General features: G+C 41.5%; 1 pseudogene; it reads left to right on the top strand.

Annotated features, from left to right (window-relative positions):
• The first annotated feature begins 743 nt into the window (after positions 1 to 743).
• The window catches only part of LOC122360790, a 49,630-nt pseudogene continuing 29,497 nt past the window's right edge, over positions 744 to 20,876 (top strand).

Below are 20,876 nucleotides of genomic sequence, written 5' to 3'. Positions count from 1 at the left end.
GAGAGAGAGAGAGAGAGAGAGAGAGAGAGAGAGAGAGAGAGAGAGAGAGAGAGAGAGAGAGAGAGAGAGAGAGAGAGAGAGAGAGAGAGAGAGAGAGAGAGAGAGAGAGAGAGAGAGAGAGAGAGAGAGAGAGAGAGAGAGAGAGAGAGAGAGAGAGAGACAGAGAGAGAGAGAGAGAGAGAGAGAGAGAGAGAGAGAGAGAGAGAGAGAGAGAGAGAGAGAGAGAGAGAGAGAGAGAGAGAGAGAGAGAGAGAGAGAGACAGAGAGAGAGAGAGAGAGAGAGAGAGAGAGAGAGAGAGAGAGAGAGAGAGAGAGAGAGAGAGAGAGAGAGAGAGAGAGAGAGAGAGAGAGAGAGAGAGAGAGAGAGAGAGAGAGAGAGAGAGAGAGAGAGAGAGAGAGAGAGAGAGAGAGAGAGAGAGAGAGACAGAGAGAGAGAGAGAGAGAGAGAGAGAGAGAGAGAGAGAGAGAGAGAGAGAGAGAGAGAGAGAGAGAGAGAGAGAGAGAGAGAGAGAGAGAGAGAGAGAGAGAGAGAGAGAGAGAGAGAGAGAGAGAGAGAGAGAGAGAGAGAGAGAGAGAGAGAGAGAGAGAGAGAGAGAGAGAGAGAGAGAGAGAGAGAGAGAGAGAGAGAGAGAGAGAGAGAGAGAGAGAGAGAGAGAGAGACAGAGAGAGAGAGAGAGAGAGAGAGAGAGAGAGAGAGAGAGAGAGAGTCTGAGTGGTGTCCAGCGTCACACCAGATTTACACAAGGACAAAAAAAGTTGGTTGAACGACAGGGAAAAAACCTACACCCCTCCCTCTCTTACTCCAGTGTGTGTGTGTGTGAGAGAGAGAGAGAGAGAGAGAGAGAGAGAGAGAGAGTAGAGAACGAGTCTGAAGAAACGAGGAAAAGTTCTCCAAGCTGCTCCTGGGGCTCCGCGGATCTGGTGTTTGTTTCTGTTTCTCTCACGAGCCTGACGCAGAAGAACGCACCGCGAGCGGAGGATGACGCGCGCGTCTCTGAGCAGGTAACGCGCGGCTTCGGGCACGTTTGTGACTTTAGCGCATCGTTGCGGCGGATGGAGAGCCTCCTGCGGCTGGCCCCGGGTCCGAGTCCGGCTCGGACAGTAGACCGCTGGACATACATATACAGATTCATAAATACAGAAAAATGCGGTCGCGCATGCATGGTTCATATGCGCTAGAAGTCAAAGATCCTAAAGGAACACTAATGCTATGTAGCCTATATATCAAAATATCGAATGGATCCTAATGGGCTCAAAGGTTGCGGCGCATTTCTTAATTAGGGTATGTTTACGAAAGTTGATATCTTCCCAAACGTATGAAGTAAGTCTTGATTAGAAGATGTCTATATAATCATCGAAACGATTTGAAAGCACGGTTTATACTTTCAGCCCAAGTCATTACCAGTGCAAGGAAGAAGCACTTCGCAGCAGGTTGCGACTGGCTTGTTTTGCACCGAGTTTGAGGCCGCTTTGAAATGTTTTCGATTTGATTTGAATGAATTGCGCTCCGAACGTCCCTTCCGGATTCTTCGGCGCGTTTGAGCCCTTGTTCGGGGACGCGGGGTCGGTGTGGCGGGTTCCTCCGGTAGTTGGTGAAAAACGTGGCCGGAGGCGGGGGGTCCCGAGCGCGCTGGGGCTCTGGATCTGGCCTGATGCTGTCCTTCTGGTTTCCGTGGTGCGCCGCTTTAACCCACGCCTGTGATTACGGGTCTGCGGCTGCACTCAAAATGTCATGCATCATTTTACACTGCTCTCAAATACTAATAGTGAACCGCAGATGATGTGGAAACCTATCAGACAGATAAACATTATTGGTACAAACAAGCCTCGCGTTCTCTTGAGACAGATTGCTTAAGTGTCTGTGGTCCCAGGGACCCCGGCGCTGTACTGTAGAGCAGGCAAATATCAACAACTTCATTAATACAGAACATACAGATGTTGCTGGAAGCGGTCATGCACTTTCAGAAACTTGATGGCTGTTGTCCAAGAGAGTGGCTTAAAGCCGTTTCTGTTCGGGGCTGATTCGGCCCTTAGTATTATGAGTACACTTGATATTTCTAAAGCAGTTTTTTCCTTCAAAACTAAGTCGATATAATTAGATACAGTGCTTTAGATTGTTCACACGTTAGTTAATGCAGCATTTTGAAATGGTTTATCGAGACCGTTACAATCGTAGTAGTTAATAAAACGCAGTAAAATATTCTGAATATGCAAAAACGACGTGCCTGTGAGCGCCACAATTAACTGCATCATATTAATCTGCTAATACAAACGCTGTCTCTTTAATGCCGTGATTGATGCGTTTGCTGTCGCTACCGACCCGATCCACTAATGGGGATTTAATGGGTTAACCGCTGAGACACTTATTAATGAGTTGTCTGCTGCTAAACAGCGTCACACTGTGCTTTATATCCCTTGGCTTCATAAACCGGGGTTACCCCAAGTTAAAGGCACTCTCATACCAAGAAAGATAAAGATATAGTTAGCTGTAACCATAATTAGCGTTCACGCTAGTGCTAGTTTATTATAAGCTCCTGCTACACTTTTGATGTGGACTTCTCTATTCTCAGAATTCTCGATAATAAAAATGTCATTATAGTTATCATCCTTGGCGTAAGGATGTGGAAATGTGAACTGCTAACCCAGGTGTGTTTCACACAGAAGAAACCTAGCATTTATCACCCGAAACATGTTAGCGTGAACCGACTCGGAATGCCGTTTTCCTTAAATTAGGAAAAAGACATAACAACGCGACACAACGTGAAGTATTTTTACTATGAAAAGCCGCCAACCAGAACCTTAAAATGTGGGTTATAGGCGTTGCATTATGAATGTGGTTGATACGGGAATGTTTGGAGGATAAGTCATATCCAGAGCAGCTGCCAATAGGAGCCGGGCAGGGTGGGGGACTCAGGAGGAATTCTGGGAAAGCTATTGGAAATAATTTGCATTCATCGGACATTAACACATTTTCCTAATTGTCAAGAGATTAATCTAATCGGCCTCTTGTAGGCCATGGATGTTATAATTTACAGCGCTCACCACGTGTTAATCATCTCAGTGCTGTTTAATATCACAGCATGATTAAACTCAAATGATGATCTTCTAAATACTCGTGTTTCCCCTCTTCCTCGCAGATTGTGTGCGTTTTGGTGTTGTGCGTCTGCCGTCCTGTCCCTAACAACAGCTGAGGAAGCAGAGAAGCCGGTGAGTGACGACCATTTTACATTCGCACGCTCTGCTGTTAGAGAGATGTCTCCTGCGTCTCTGAGAGCAGACGCACTGCTGGAACTGAGCTGATCTTTCCGTTGTTTGGTCATCTGCTTGGCCTCTGACGCGGGGCTGTCCTTTGGGAGCGTGTGAGATGTGGCTGTGATTGGGCGTTGGTGTGAAACAATCACACTCACATGTAAGCAAGTGAGCAGTTACGCACATGTTCAGAGTAAACGCTCACACACACACACACACACACACACACACACGGGTGAGGACCACCAGAGCTTCAGGAGGAGCTGCAGTGGCAGACTCTTGCTGAGAGTTTGATGTGCTTGTGTAGTTTGTACCCCGCACCGATACGCTCTATTTCAACAACGTTTTATCGTGCAAATACTCCGAGACAAACGCCATAGAATTAGTTTGTTGTCTTTCCTTGCATTTCAAACAGCGCTGCGTGCTAGATGTTATAACAGGCAGGAAATCACACACATGCACAGATTATACTGGCTTCTGCGGCCAGTGTGGCTCCAAAAACTATCTATCTATAAAAACTGGGTTAAAAACAACCCAAAGCTGGGTTAAACATGAAGCCCATCCTTTCAGGTAGTTTTATTGAACTCAGCTATTGCTTAAAAATGATTTCAAAGCTGGTTGAAAATGAACCCAAAATAGGTTGAGGTCTGTCTAACACACACACACACACACACACACACACACACACACACAGGCTGGCGTTGTGTGACCTTGATGGCAGTTTAGACAGGATCAGAGGTGCATTACAGGCCTTGTTCTCTCGTCCATTTTTTCTCTCATTTCTGCAGAACTGAATGGATTCTTTTGTTTGTGGCTTTCTTCCCTTCCACCTCTGCATGCCCTGCAGACGCTCGAATTCTTCCCTCCTGATTGATGAAACGAGGTTATATAAGTAACTGGAATTAGATCAAATCTGCGTCCAGCGCTGTAAAGAATGTCATTGCACTGGGCTGAACTCCAGAGTCCGGCCTCTTCCTGAACGCAGCACACACCATTAGTTTAATAATGCCTCTGTCTTAGTCATAATGTCATTCATCACCGAGCACGATAGAACAGGACACGTGTTTCGACCTGTATGTTGTCAGGTGTGGTTTGGGGAATTATTCAGTGCTTTTTTCAAAACAATTGTTCGTGCTTTGCTTGTTTAATCTTGCGACTTGCACTATGAAATTTGATATTGATCAGACTTCTTTTTACATAATTCTGATTACGACTTCTATTAGGTTTCAGCTCATGCACCCGGGCTGGTTTTGTGGTTGTGCAGTTGTCTCAGATGTTTGTTTTTACAGCTGTGCGTGTGGATGGCAAGGTCTGAGTCTGAAACTTTTCTAAATTATTATGATTTTTAATGCAAAAATCATTTTAAGGTAAATTCAAAACTGAACATTACTTTGAGAATGTCATGCTGTACCACATGCAGGACCACAGCACTGGAGCTTTAGGAACTAAATCTGATGATTCAGATATTTGTGACTCGTAAGTATGTAAGTAGCGAGTGTATTTGTAGCAATAGCAATTAATGGGTCAAAATGAGAATTTTTTCTTTTATGCCAAAAATCAATAGGATATTCAGTAACGATCATGTTCAATGAAGATATTTAGTCAATTTCCTACCGTAAAAATATATAAAAACTTGTAATATGCATTGCTAACAACTTCATTTGAACAGTCTTAAAGACAATTTTCTCAATATTTGGATGTTTCCAGATCTATCATAAAAAACTCCAGATCTATCATAAAAAACCATGCATCAATGGAAATATAATTTATTCGGCTTTCTGATGATGTATAAGTCACAATTTCAGAAATTGAAGCCTTATGCCTGGTTTTGAGGGGTCACATTTGGACCCCACTGTATACATACAGTGTCAATCCTTACTAATCCTGAGGTCTTCCTCCGACAGGCGGCCGGACGCAAGTCTCGTCAGACAGAAGAGGAGCCTCCTGAAGGAGTTTGGGGTCCATGGAGCGAGTGGGTGGAGTGTTCTCAGAGCTGCGGAGTGGGCGTGTCTGAGAGGCGGAGACATTGTATGCCGCCTCCCCAAACTCCGCCCTTCACGTGGAACCGACCGGTTTACCTTCCACCGGGTGTCCCGAACAACACCCCCGTGATCTCTGCGGTCAGACCGTACTACAACTCCTTGTATCCCGTCAACGAACCCCCTCCTTACGGAGCAGAAGGCGCAGAGAGGCCTCCTTATTTTTCCCCGCCTCTCCCAGCCAATCCCAATCCTGGATTACCTCTCTACCGAAACGAAGCCGGTGGCGCCGGGCCAGTGCAGTTCGGCCCGCCCAATCAGGAGCCGGTTTCAGTGTACCGCGCACCTTCCTCATCCGCTTCACTTCCCTTTGGAAGAGGTCCTGCACGGTCGCCCAATCACGACAGAGCGGTAAACACTGGAAGCAGGAGATCAGTTTCCTCCAATAGAGATCCAGCATCTATAAGAAGGTGAGAAGAAAGACCTTCCGGTGTAGTTGCATGGTATTTATTGCAGTATTGCAGAAAAAATAAGTTGAGTTACAAAGAGCATGCTGAATCACTGAATAAGGTGAACCTTTTAAAGAAAATCAGTGTGAATTCTTTAAAAGACTTGAAGTGAGAATGCAAGGCCAATCTGCAGGATTTTTATGTTACGCTTTTACCTTCGATATTCTGATTTTTACCGTGTTTGTCTTTTCTAGCATACTCATATATACTATTTCCACACCAGGTCTAGTTCTTCAATTCGTCCGGGACAGTTTGGGTATGGCAGGGTGCCGTTCTCTCTTCCCTTACACAGACAAAACCGTCACGCTCGACACACACGGCGCCACAACACCACCGCCGCCACAGACGGCCTCGACGCTCTCAGCGTGAACTCCAGCTCTCCTGTGGATGAAACACCAGGAGAAGAAGAACAAATGACCACAGACACTGTTAACAGAGAACCAAAGGAGAAGGAAAAGGAGACGGAGGCAGCAGACGTGGAAAATGACGCTGCAGCCAAGAAAACAGGTGATGGAGAGCCTCACAGACGCGTGGAGAGAGTGCGGGAACACGAGCGCATCCCACATTCACGGCCCCTGACCCAGAGACACGGGGCCCGGGACAGACGCCTCGACGGACGAGCTTCTCGCCAAGTCCCACACTCCTACGCACACACCATCCAGAGATCGCACACTCCCAGAGAGCCTCCTCCCCACGGCCTCCAGACGCCCGCCAACCCCAACCCCGAGCCCTGGGTCCTGCAGCCCTCCAGAAACCAAGCAGAGAGGGACTGGAGGCATCCAGCGGCCGCACACAACTACAGATGCTCTGGACAGGACAGAGAGTACCGCAGGTGCAGCCTACAGGTGAGTCCAATACAGAAGAACAAGATCTGGGCTTCGGATTTCTGCTAGGGGGGTTTCTTTTTTTACATTAAGCTTTAGATTTGACTAAAGTCATGGAAAATGTTCTAACCTGGTTTCATGAAAATATGTACCAGCTTCAATATGTACACCCTGGCACTTTTTATTATGTTGATGCAGGTATGTATTGAGTCGGTTATGAATTGAAATATCCGTGCAAAGTTAAAGCTTTTATGTTGGAAATATGCCCTACACCAAATGCAACCCTAAACCTACAGATAGTGTTAACAAATGCAAAATTCATAAAAACACATTTGTTGACGCAACCATGATGCAACTATGCCATCTAGCATCTATGAAAACACATAGATATAAAGCTGTGATAATCTTCAAAAGTCAGAGTTTCACTTCTTCACTTCATTTCTTTTGAAAGCTGCATTGATACGTATTTTGTCTCGTTAAAATGTGCACCGGGGTACGCTTATGCCATGAGTCCAGGTAGAAATATTTTCTTTTAAACCATACTTTAAAAAAGAATACTTACTATAGAAATAATATACTTTAAAAGAAAACTTTACTGAAGTCCGGAACTAAATATAATATTTGTAGACATTCAGTTGCATGTTAATTGCAATTAACTATGCGTATACTATACTAAACTAAAACTTATTTTCTGTGCAATTAATTGCGATTAAAAAGAACTACTTTGATATTAAATGTAATTTTAAGTAACACACTGCAGTTGAAATTATAATGAAGTATATTAGATTTGCTTTTGTTAGTCAAATGAAAATACATGAACGTCTTTAAAGCACAAGAGAAGACTATTTAAACATAATATTTTAAAGTGTAAAACTTTTAATTAGACGTTATGACAAAGTGTATTATTAAATTATTTCTTTATTACAAATGTCTCTTTAAGTGCACGTTAAGTGATCTTTTATTTAAGTAATATATTCTTTAAGTACATTGATTGGAAACATACTTTCAAGATTCAGTACAATTAAGTGTACTTCTTTTCACAAGGCAAATAAAACAGCTTGATGTAGAAATTCATAATTTTGATGTAGAAAATCATAATTTTCAATACTCATAGTCTTTGTTGAAACTAAACTACATAAACGTTCATAAATCATCATGGTCGTGACGCAATGATTAACAAATGATAGTCATATTTACATATCAGTCTCTTTCATTATTTTTCACTTTGCTCTCTCTAATGACCGAGAGCCGGGACACGGAGGTTAGCCAGTTATAACAGAGGTCATTTGTCAAATGCGACAAAAACAGCATGATTAATTTTACGGGTCAGAGAGGGGGTGGAAAGTTCTCATGAAAAAACTGCATTGTGACTGTTTTTGCGAAAATGAAATGCTACGAATGTGAAATGTGGCCCCTTTAACTGGTTTTGTAAATGGGCTAATCAGAGTTTAATCTCATTCAGCCTGCTTTAGACTTTCTAATACCAAATATTTACCATTCATATAATGACCTCAACTTCTAAAATGGAGTTTGCATGTGTTTGGGAATGATCTCAGACGATCCGCTCGGCCAGGGCAGGACTAACCGAACAGTGGTGGATGACGAGAGGACTCGGAAATCTCATGATTTCTGTTTGCTGAAACTATATGCTTTAGCTTTAAAGGGATAGTTCACACATGAAATGAAAACTTCCACCTTCAGGCCATTCAGGATATGGATGGCTGTTTACTTCAACAGAAAAGAAGATTTTTTTCACCTGAAGATTTTTTCATCCTGACAGTATATTGAAGTCTTCTCTTCTCTGCATATGCTGGTTCGGTAGGTTTTGAAGCAGGGATGCTGGATTAAGCTGGTGCTCAGATGGTCTGACCAGTTTAAGACCAGCATAAACCAGCCAAGGACCAGTTTAAGCCAGCATCCCAGCTTTAAAACCTACTTAACCAGCACATGCAGGTTTTTCAACACAAAACTATTAATCTGTACAAGAAACTAGATGCTTTTATGAAATTATTAGCTGTACTACAGATCCTCTTTCCCACGATTCTTTCCACGAGCTGGTTCTTTTGGACCATTTCTATAAATGAACTGGTTTGAGCAACCCACTCGGCAGTTTACATAACCATGTCTTTTATAAGCAATTATATTGATACATTATGTTATAAAGATGTGAAACGTGGATCTTTTACATGATGAAAGCACATCAGCGGCTCTTGGGTCCGAGTCGAACTGTTTGCAGAGATCAGTGACTGCTGGAGGAACCAGAGCGCTGAATCAGTTCATTCATCACAGGATCAGACACGCCGCTATTTCCACACATATCGATTCGTAGTGACCGTCATGCATCTGAAAGTGAGTTTTGTCTGAGAAACTTGTTGGTCTGCTGCTCGAGTCGTGATCTGTTTCAGACGTTCATCTAAAGAATCAGTTCAAAAGAAACATTCATTCGCGAATCATTCCAAATGAGGTCTGGATAATGTTGTAAATAATGTTCAATTTCTTGATTGTTTCGCCCGTAAGACCTCAATATATCATCAGGAGCCACGTCTGGGATATATTTCTCGCCTGTATATGCTGTTTTGGCTACATTGATGGTAGTTTATGAATCACCAAGGAGCCCAAGAAAAAAGTCACCTACATCTTGGATGGCCTTATGGAGAGTCTTTTTCGGGAGAACCGTCCATGTAAATATGCTGGTTGGTCTCGAGTGACAATGTTTGATTATGGCTAAATGAACCCATCGGAAAGTCCCATGTTGCATCACTCAAGAAGCTCTTTAACTCAACACCGAGCTCCCAGATTCAACCACAGTTCGGTGAAAGTGCTTCATCCCAGCCACTAGTAATTACTGCTGATTTTATGAAAGATTTCATCAAACACTTTCATCCCAAAGCATGTTCTTCATGTCAAAGGGATGGATTTCCCCCTATTCCAGGAGCCGGTTCTCCATCCGTCTCTCAGAAACTCCACAACAGTCTTTTCCTTCAACTCTCCTTCCAGATCGACTTGGTTCATTTGAGCTGAGCCTCGTTCTCACTCCCCTGTCGAACGCTGACTAGAGCCAGATTCTTTGCGAATCATAAATCACCCAGTTCCCTTTAATCCAACTTTCCAGGATCAGCCTGGGCGGTAGTTATATTATACATCTCCGAGTCGTTCCAGCGGCTCAGGGCAGCATGCGAGCTCTCGAAACCAGAGTTAGTCATTTTTGAACGGCGGTCAAGTTGATGTGGTGAAGCCGTTTCCTGCGTGATACACACACACAGCGACTCTCTTCGAGAGGGATTACTTCAGACACATCCAAACACGCTGCAGCGCTTGTGCCGGTCTTGCGGGTCGAGAACAAGTGCTGAAATCTGAGCGAAGGCTCTGGTGCGGTTTTACTCAGGCTGTGATTGTCCTGGCTTTGAATAATTGACTCAGTGTGACATCTTTGTCAATTTACCCACCCTCGTGTCATTCCAAGCCACTATTATTCACATATGGGCACGCTTTTTGGTTCCCATCCAGATAGGAAAGGAGCATGTGTGACATACTGTTCAACAGCTACATTCTGTGTTTCACCGAGGAAAGAAAGACACACAAAATTGTCATTTCAAATGATCCTTTGGGAAAAATAAGTGTGCTTTATTTTATTGCATGTGCAATCGTAGTTTTTAAAATCTATACTTGCAGATAAAATAATGTTAATGAAATAAAAGGCCACTTAACTTTACTTAGGCTGGCAAAAAAAAAAATCTAGCTAAGATATCTAGAAATTCTTTAATCAAGAAAGATTTTCGAGACAAGAGACAATTATTGCCTTTGACTTGAAAAATCAAGTCAAAATCAAGCAAATTAATCATGTTTTGGCAAATTTTTTTTCTAAACAAAAAGTCACTTAATTTTGACTAATTTTTATGAAAACGACAATATTTTTTACTAGAAAATCCTTCTTTATTTAAGTTTTTTTAATATTTTGGCTAGAAACAAGACAAAAAAATATAGGCTAGAAAATATTTTTTTGCAGTGTAAAGAGACTTTTATGACTATGTTAAAATAAAAGTCTACCTTTTAAATCATTATGTTTTAATAAACTTTAGTCATGTTTTAAAGAAGTAGGCTACACTTATTTTGATTTTGAATATATTTTCATTTATTTGCAATTACCACGCAATGAAATATCTGGCAACACACAAGGGAACTCGAATTGAAGCAGTTGTATCTGAGAGCCAGAAATCCCTGAGGCAAAGGGATTCCTTGTGATGCATTACAACATCTTATCTATCATCCTTACCTAAGCGTTTATGCTAAACATTTCGCAATAGTTTCGTCATAACACAGCATGTTTTGCTGTAGTTACAACATCTCCCGCTCACGGCGTTCGCTGCAAGTGAGATGTGCGACGCGACACGATGGAGCTAGATTATAATTGCTGTGCATAAGCCCTTTTCCGAGCAATATGTGAATCACGAGTCCTCGCTCTCGTGACACGTCCAGCCATTGCCTTAGCTTCCCACTAATTCCGAGGGGCCTATAGGTTAAATCCGTCGTTTTTATGGGGAATTGGTTGCTAAGAGTTTTTAAGCAACACATAACCGAGTGCTTTTGGTTCGAAACCGAGCTGTAAAATGCCACAGATAGAGCTGGAACCCAGGAAAAGAGGCCACTCTGAGAGCCGTTTGGCTATACATAGCAGAGTGTGTGTGTGTGTGTGTGTGTGTGTGTGTGTTTATCTCTGTACTTTGAGTGTGTGTTGAAGGGAAGGTGAGATTACTGGGCACAGAAAGACGATGTTTTGACTGGAAGTGGAGCTTCTGAACGCCTGATGAACGTGTGCTTTCTCCATCTTTCCATCTAATACAAAGAAGGTGAAAACCTTGAGATTAACATGGAGAGAGTGAGCTACTATTTATTTGTGCATAAATGTCGATTTCTTTCATTCTGCGAGCGCTTTTGCTGTCCGTGATCAGCGCTATGCTGCGTGATATCTTGTTCTGGATGTCTAAACTAGAGAGCGTGTGTTTTATTATGGGTTAGATATCTCAGGAATGTTATTGGGTGTACAACATTCTATTTGGAGGAATGATAAACTGTAGTTATGTGTACTTTATTTTGTGTGTGTGTGTGTGTGTGAGCAGCGGGAACTCAGTAGAGGAGGAGAGGAAGTGAAATAGAGGAGTGGAGCGAAGGGGCTTTCTGGGGTGTGACACAGTTACGCTGTAGCTCACTGAAAGACGCCACTGTTTAAAACACACACACACACACACACACACACACACACCAGAAATAGAGAGGGCAGAAAAACAGATAGAGGGAATGAGAGGCCTGGAGTGAAGCAATAAAGCAGAGATGAGGAAGGAAGGAAGAGTTTTGCCGGGAGAGGGAATGGAAAGAAAGAGAGAAGAGAGAAGCAGAAAGAAGCTAAGGAAAGAAAGAGCCGGGCGGTGAAAGGCCTTTCTGTGTGAAGTCATGGAGAGTGGGCTCGGCCCGCGCTAAATAAACGTTTACATTGACGTGTCAAAGGCTAAATCTCTTCACAATGGCCTTTCAGAAACAAAAGAGAGAATTCATTTCGACTTTAGCATATGATTCAAAACGCCGACTGAGAAAACGGAGCTATATACGAACACGTGGAAATGTGTGATCACTATCACGCAAGAACAAACAGACCAGCGTCGTCCTGATGTGAAACTTCGTGTCTTACTTTGGAAATCAAATGTCAGCACAAATCCGCACGACTTTCTGCTGCGTAAAGAATATGACGACTGTTTTTCCTCATTTTCTTGAAACACAAGCAGAACACATTTCTGCGTAAACTGTCACGATAAACTGCATCGTGCACGCCAATTTACATAATATATAAAAAAACTGAAATGCGCTTGGCTCGTGAAATTCGATGCATGCTGGGACTGAAAAACATGAATTAAAAAGCATGGTTTCATCAGGTTTTGAGAAATGCGTCTCTGCATCAGTATATCTGCCAATGGATGTGAATGGGTGCCCGCCAGAATGAGAGTCCAAACAGCTGATAAAAACATCACAAAAATACACACCGCTCCGGGCCATCAGATAACATCTGAGAAGACCAAAGATGAAACTAATCCTTCATCAAGGCTTTTTTAACTAAAACACAGTGATCCATAATACAGAATAATGCTGCTTTCAGTGTAACGGTGGTCTGATCTGAATCAGGAGAGAAATGTGCACAGCAAGCACCTTTTAAAAGCTAGAAAAAACAGATACGTGGCTGGATTTTATTTAGGTTTTTATCAGACTCTGGTTCTGACGGCACCCATTCACATCCATTGCTGAGACACTGATGCAGAGACAGATTTTGTTAAAAAAAGCAACATCAACATTCTTTTAAACGTGTGCATGTAGACTATTCAAACAGCATTTAGCCAGGGTCAAAGTTCAAATTTGGGCTGAAACAGTGTTACTCGTCAGCTGCTCGATAACATTTTCATGCATTTATAAAATAAAATAATAATAAATAGGATTACAACACCTCTATTAATACATTTATTATAACAATCAGATAGAGATTTTTCAATGTTTTCAAAAGAACTATGCTCAGCAAGCCTGCATTTATTTGCATTTCAAAATAAAAACATGCCTGATTTAAGAAGGAGGTCTCAAAACTTCTAACTTATTTATTTTAAGTTAAATCATACTTGTTGTTATAGTTATAGGTATATTTTAAAAATAGCTAAATATTTTTGGTTAAATAATATTATTTGATAAAACATTTTTCCAAAAATGACTTCATTTTCAGGAATTATATTTATTTATTTATTTATTTATTTATTTTTTAAAGCTAGACAAAACAATAAAAAGCACGTTTTGGCTATTTAATTATTTCATTGGTGGTAGAAAGCTAAATACATGGAAAGAAATGTGAAAAGCCGTGTTCGGTATTCTGCCTTTGGTGCAGTGTTTCTTTTTGTTCCGCTTTCGGCCAAGAATTTTCATTTCGGTGCATCCCTCCCGAATACGACCGGAGGCTTGGTTTGATGTGACTCCTCCCTGTCCAATCAGTGTCCTCGTGCCGAACGCAGTGTTTTCAAATTGAAATACATTGCAGATGCTGCTAAATTCCTCCGTTTTAAAGAGTTGGAAAGAGTTTCCTTTGTGGGGATTTGAAGAATTTAGGCCATGATGCTGATATGGGACAATATATGAGGAATTTGTCAGGAAATGAGCTCAAGTGTCCGCTGGGACTGAGATCGGACAGCTGTCCATCACCTGGGCAAACCGGCGGCCGAGAACGACTCGCTTTTCACACAATGCTAGATAAACCAGAGTTTCAGAATAATTGTCGTGTTTGTTTGTAATGGATATTTTCCTGAGATGTTCTCTCGAGGGAGGCCTGTAACGTTCACGTTTATTCCTCGTTTATTCTCTTAAAGTCGGGTTTGTGAAGACCCACTGCTTTACAGCTGATCCCAGTCTTCTCTCTGTTTGACTAATCTTGTTTAACACACACTCATCCGTGCGGGATTCACTGTGCATTAACTTTAAAACACACACACACACACACAAACACAAACTCAGAGACGCATATCATATACCACTTATTGAAAACACATGTATGTTACATCACACACACACACACACACACACACACACACACACTTGGACACAAAGACAGAAGTGTATAGCCCAAATTCTTTCTGTGCTGCACAAATGAACCCCACATGCTCGAACCTCTTTCTCACACACACTTCTTGCTTAGTCAAGAATGGCTATTATTATTAAAATTGCTCTTATTTCTAAAGCGCTCGAGCTTTTTAGGCTAAGAATTAAATTCTGACGCGTAACTCGCTCCGCACCATTTGCGCACCAGATTTTGGCACTTTTTTGAATTAAGCCAGTAAGTAACCTTTGAACATTGAGCCAGAATGCCTTAGCAACCGCACAGCGGTGACCTGGCAACCGCAACACCTGAACATTAGCTGCAATGCATTTTACCTGAAATCTGGTGGAAAACGCTTGTGGATCTGCTGGAGCTTTTACAAACGCGCACGGAGCAGCACGCAGGAATGCCTTTGTCTGTGTCTGTTCAGGTGTTTTCAGTTTCTTGTTTTCTCGAGTACCTCTCTCGAAAGAGTGTGTGTGCGTGTTTCAGCATGCCGCTTTGTTAAACGTGTTTACACTGACCAACTGCTTTTGTCAGCCGGACACAGAGAAAGACAAAAGAATGAGCTATTCACAGAGAAAGAGAAAAGATGAGTGCAGAGAAAGTGTGTGTGTGTGTGTGTGTGTGTGTGTGAGAGAGAGAGTGAGTGAGTGAGTGAGTGACAGCTGTTGTGTTGTTACTGTTCACAACATGTGTGGGAAAATCTTAAGCTCTCGCCATATTTTTCCACTTCCTCTGAGCCAGCCATACATTCATTCATGTGTGTGTGTGTGTGTGTGTGTATAGTAAAAGACCTCACTAGTGGTCCTCACTCGTCACAAAGGCTTATAAATCAGCCAAAAGTAGTTTTGCTGTAGATCTAGTGTTGTGCAGATGTTTCTGTGATGGGTAGGTTTAGGGTTAGGGGAGAGGAAACACTGTTAACCTGATAGAAAGTCAGTGGAAGTCAATGCAATGTCCTCACCAAGACAGCAAAACAAACATGAGTGTGTGTGTGTGTGTGTGTGTGTGTGTGTGTGTGTGTGTGTGTGTGTGTGTGTGTGTGTGTGTGTGTGTGTGTGTGTGTGTGTGTGTGTGTGTGTGTGTGTGTGTGTGTGAGTGTGTGTGTGTGTGTGTGTGTGTGTGTGTGTGTGTGTGTGTGTGTGTGAGTGAGTGTGTGTGTGTGTGTGTGTGTGTGTGTGTGCGTGAGTGTGTGTGTGTGTGTGTGTGTGTGTGTGTGTGTGTGAGTGTGTGTGTGTGTGTGTGTGTGTGTGTGTGTGTGTGTGTGTGTGTGTGTGTGTGTGTGTGTGTGTGTGTGTGAGTGTGTGTGTGTGTGTGTGTGTGTGTGTGTGTGCGTGAGTGTGTGTGTGTGTGTGTGTGTGTGTGTGTGTGTGAGTGTGTGTGTGTGTGAGTGCTACACCCTGATTTGCCACTGAGCTAGTAAGCACTCGGCTTCTCCTGTAATAAGATCCGATGGAGCTGTTTTTGTGTGTGTGTGTGTGTGTGTGTGTGTGTGTGTGTGTATCTGACCCGTGTGTGCCCCTGTTTGACAGTGGTCCTATTAACGAGGAAGTGGATGTGGCCTGAGGAAAAGCAGCAGGGCATTAGCTCTCTGTCTCTCAGCTTGAGTTCTAGTAGATGCTCTGCTTCATTACAGGGACTCTTCTGAACTCTTTGACTGCTGCATTTCAGCCATCTGTCAGCTCCGTGCTGGTCTTCTGCTCTCTTAGCAAGTCAGATCCTCACAAGGGAACTCTTTGCGTGCCTAGCTTTGTGTTTTAATGGGTAACTCTTAAAAGCAATAGTTCGCTCGAGTTTTAATTTCAAACCATCGCTTTCAGCTAAAATATGAGTCCATGCTCCGTGCTAATGCTTCCTCCGCTGTAAAGGTTGTCTGATCTGATTCAGGAGAAAAACATGCTCATATCAAGCAGCGCTCACAAGCCAAAACCGCTCTTAACAAGTATGTGGGTGGGTTTTGATGTGAGAGACAACGGGAGATGGGCTTTTCACCGGAGCAAGAGTTATTATAGATTATGGACTCGTAGTTTAGCCAGAAGCAAACCATTAACTTGTAGTATAGCTGCTAAAGAAACAATTGTGTGTTTACTGAAAGTATATTTGTATCAACTGAGCCGCTTTAGTCCCATGAAAGTACTAAAACAGTAACGCTCTGGGAAGTATAGTGTACTATACACACTAGTAATGTACAACATAAAGGATAAGTTCACATAAAGTATACTTTTTTGTAAGGCTTTCTTGAGCAGCATGAACATTTTGCTAAATATCTCCACCTCTGTTATTTTAGTATATTTGAGACACTTTCGTGTTTTATTATATATATTATTATATATATATTATTGTAGTTGTGTATATATTATTGAAGTAAGTTTTAGTTTTAGTTTTTCTTAATATCTTTGTTCTTAATCATTAATTCAGTTGTTTTTAAACCATTCAGGAGATACTCTGACTGTTTGTAAATATTTGTCAGCGTGATGTAGAGTAATTTAATGTATGTATATGCGCACATATCCTAACATCGTAACTTGTGCTGCAAGCAGCCAAAGCCCGGGTTAATTGAAGTGAATGAGCGAGGATATGAGCCCTGAACTCCTAGAACGAGCGGAGCAGAGGTTTTTTCTCTGAGCAAACACACTCCGACGTGCTGTAAATATTTAGGGCTGGTTTGTGGAGAGCCGCAGTGTGTTTGGTGAGCGGTAATGGGCCGGTGTTGGGTCATTAATGGTCTGAGAGGTGACCCCGTGCCTCTGTAGTTTCACCCCGCAGCTGTCTCTGTCTGTCTTTAGTGCGCTGCGCATCTCTCCCTCTCTGGGGGCTTCCTCTCATGTTCAAAACGGGGAAAGGAAAAAAGCACGAGAAAATGAGCGGTGTTTCCTGATGTCACTGGCATCGCGAACGAACACGTGGAAGATCTTGAGACGAGATGATATAGGTCTGATTTATGACGCCATATGTTTTATCCTGATGTCTGTGGTTTGATTCGTTTCCACTTAACAATTCTGCTTCTTTAACCCTGTAAAGTCTGTCATATAAATAAACAGTCTGAAATGCAAATAAAACAGTAAAAAATGCACGTGTTTGGAGGGAACAAAGCTCATTTTGATAGCGTTTAATGTAAATTAGTGCTATCTGTATAACAGTATAGCAGGTAATGGAATGATATGAATGTCAGTCATCACTCATGAGACTGAAACGATCCAAACATGTAACGCAAGGCAATGCTGATGGAGAGAAAGAAAGGCTCCTCAGAAGATGTGAGATGTTTCGAGGAACAGAGAAAGTAAAGCTTTCTAGCTTCTTGAAAATCAGTAAAGGCATGTCAAAAAGCCAATCGGGCTAAAAGACATTTTACTTTTGAAATTCCTAACCCTAGTGGTTTGCCAGTTTTTTGATTCCTAAATGTGTTCCCCTTGGAGTCGTCTTCTTTAGGGCTCTTGTCTTTCTCTGACTCTGTAAGCACTGGCCTCCGTCTGTCTCTCCCACTGGAGACTTATCTGAGTGCTTCCAGGTTCACCATTACTTCCATGTGGTAACTAGTGCATCCCTCTCTATCACACACACACACACACACACACACACACTGTCATGCTTGTCAGAGCGCAGCAGTATAACTTCTGTCTCTGTCTCTGTCTCTGTCTCTGCAGGCATGTCCAGGTGCTCCGGTGAACTCCAGAGCTGAGCAGTGTGCAGCGTTCAACAATCAAGAGTTTATGGGACGCGTGTATGACTGGGAGCCTTTCACAGAAGGTTAGAAACGGAAATTGAAGGGGTGTAAAGGGAAAAAAAGAAGCAATAACAGAGGTGTGGTGGAATATTACCCTGTTACTTACCTCTCTGCTGTTGAGGAGCAGCTTTTAGGTTTTATTAACTAGTAATAGAGTATACTGGACCGCTTACACAATATTTTCCACTTACCTCTTTTCAATTAGTTTTTCATTATCAGACTATATTGTTTTTCAGTTTGGATGTTTATCCGTTTATTAAAAAGTTAAAAGTCCAGTGCTGCTTATTAGAAAACCATTTAAGGCACTACAGTTTAAAAGTTTGGGGTTGGAAAAAGGTTTTTATTTATTTATTTATTAATCAAAAGAAAAAAAATAGAAAAAAACAAGGCTGCATTTATTTTTGTGACAAATGCAAGATATATAATATATATATATATTATGATAATATTGTAAAATATATATACAGTTTCAAATGTTGTTTTCTACGTAAATATATCTTAATCTGTAATTTATTTGCTGAATATTCAGCATCATTACTCCAGTCTTCAGAAATCATTCTAATACACTGATTTACTGCTCGAGAAAAACTGTTGTGCTGCCCAATATTTCTCTGAAAGCTTTTGCTGGGATTCTTTAATGTGTTTAATGTCACTTTTGATTAATTTAATGCATCTGAATAAACTCTTTTAAAGACAAAATTCCAAAAGTTAATGCAAAGCCTGTTCCAAACTGTCTTCCGTGGACGACTTTTTGATTATAAAGCAACGCATGCTTCACGATGGCAGTCTTATGTTTTAAAACACAAAAAAAAACGGATGGCTTAGTGATCATAAATATCACATGTTTCAATTCTTCTTCCATATTACAAAATATGTTGCATGAGCCGTTCCATCATTAAATTCATTTTGCAGATTTTCCTTCACGATCAGCGTAGAAAATGTGAAAAATGGGCACGGGTTTCTTTTAGACTTGCACGGCCTTAAACAGCGAGCGATTCTAAGAAAGCTCAGAACTAGCAGATAAGCAAGAATAAAGGCGTTTTTGAGAGGCTGTAAATGACCTGAGCCATAAGAAGACAAAGTAGATGTAGAATGAATGAAGAGAGGAGGGGTCAGGGGTATTACTGTACAAGCAAAGACTCTTTGTGAGAGAGAAGGGGACAGGAAGAGAAGTTAAAAACAGAGGAATGTGTGACGGGCCGTTATAAAAGTCACCGAGACAGAGCACATGTACCACACCACCGCTATAAATCAACAATACAGAGAGAGCAGCGAAAGAAAAAGAGGAAATCGGATGAGGGGGGCGGAGTCAGAGAGGACAGAGGTTAGGGAGTCATAGCAACCGAATGAAAAATGCTGCTGTTCGGGATGGATGGATGGATGGGATGAAAGGGTCTGTGAATGAGAGGAGAAAGAGCTCAATGGACGAAGAAAGGCCTGAATAGTAAGTGAGAGGCTTGAAAAAGGGGGAAGTGAGGACAGACGTCACTGAAGTGACACCCAATCTACTGCTGAGGAGAGGAAGCCGTCTGAGAGACCACCACAGGGCCTGAGGGCTTCGGCGGGACCCCGTCTCGGCTTGAAGGACGGGTAGAGAGTGTTGGTCCTAGAATTGTTGAAAGTTAATCTTGAGTTAAAAATATTGACTTCGTTTAAAGCCTCAAATGAGTTTAAAGCTCTAGAACGCTGAAGCTGAATCTTGATCTTTGATTTCAGACCCTTGAATCTTGCGTTTAGAAAAGTGAGCGATGACACGTGAATCTGTTCGTAAAAAAAAATGCGAATTTATTTAAAATTGTATTGTTTTTTAAAATGTACATCAAATCTTGAGTGCGTCACCTTTAATTTAAATCTTGTATCTTCGGTGTAGAGCCTTGCCTTTTGGAATGAGTTAGACACTTAAATCTTGAGTTTAAAACATTTACTTTAGAGTTTAGAATCTTGACTCTTCAGATTGGAATCTTGAATTCTGAATATAGAACCTTGAATTTGGAATCATGAACGCTGATCTTTAGTTCTAAAACCTCGAGTGTGGATTACTGATTTCCTAGTTTAATCTTGGTTTAGGTTCTTCAGTTTTAACCGTGAATCTTGAGTTTAGATCACTGAATCTTATTTGAAGTCTTGAATTTAAAACATAAAACTTCATCTTGATCTTGGATTCATAAATACTGAGTTTAGACGCTTGAATTTCAAATTTATGCAAATCTTGAGTTTAAAACTTCGAATCTTGATTTTAGAATCTTGATTTTTGAGATTAGAACACTAAATCTCTAATTGAATCTTGAGTTTAAAAGTGTTTTTACATGTAGAACCACAAATTAAATGAGTTTTAAACCTTGTATTTTGAATATTGAGTTAAATGTAGATGTAAATTTAGGGCTGAATGTAAATTTAGAAATGTGAATACTGTTTAGACCCCAAAATTCTTAAGATTACACTTACTTAAAATAATTCCTAAATTAAAAAAAAATATTTAGTGTAGAATCTTTGATTTTGAATACTGAGTGCAGCATCTTCACTCTTTTTAAATTCTTGAGTTTAGCTCACCGAATCTTATGTATATATATATAACCTTTGATTAGAATCACGAATACTGAGTTCAGACACTTGAATCTTGAGTTTAAAATCTTGATTCCTACGTTTAGACCCACAAATCTTTAGTTTACAGTGTTGAATCTTAAGAATCTTTATTTTTGAGTTCAGAACCTTAAATTTTGACTTAAGGTCCTTAATCTAGGTTTAGATTCTTCAGTCTTGAGTTCAGATCACTGAATCTTGTTTGATGAAGAGTTAGAGCTGATGTGTTGTTTATATCTAGAAATCTCCCGAGCTTTTCCCCCGTCACGGTTTTGAGAGACTTTATGATCTCCCTCCTGTTTCCAGTCCTACCAAGTAAATCATTCCTAGATGAAGAAACCCTGTGACATTGAAGGAATAGTTCTACAGAAGCAGAACGGATTGTACGTTGAT

Source organism: Puntigrus tetrazona, chromosome 16, assembly GCF_018831695.1.
Source record: "Puntigrus tetrazona isolate hp1 chromosome 16, ASM1883169v1, whole genome shotgun sequence".
NCBI classification, from domain to species: Eukaryota; Metazoa; Chordata; class Actinopteri; order Cypriniformes; family Cyprinidae; genus Puntigrus; species Puntigrus tetrazona.
Note: the sequence above shows the minus strand (reverse complement) of the source record. Positions and strands in the feature narration are given on the sequence as shown.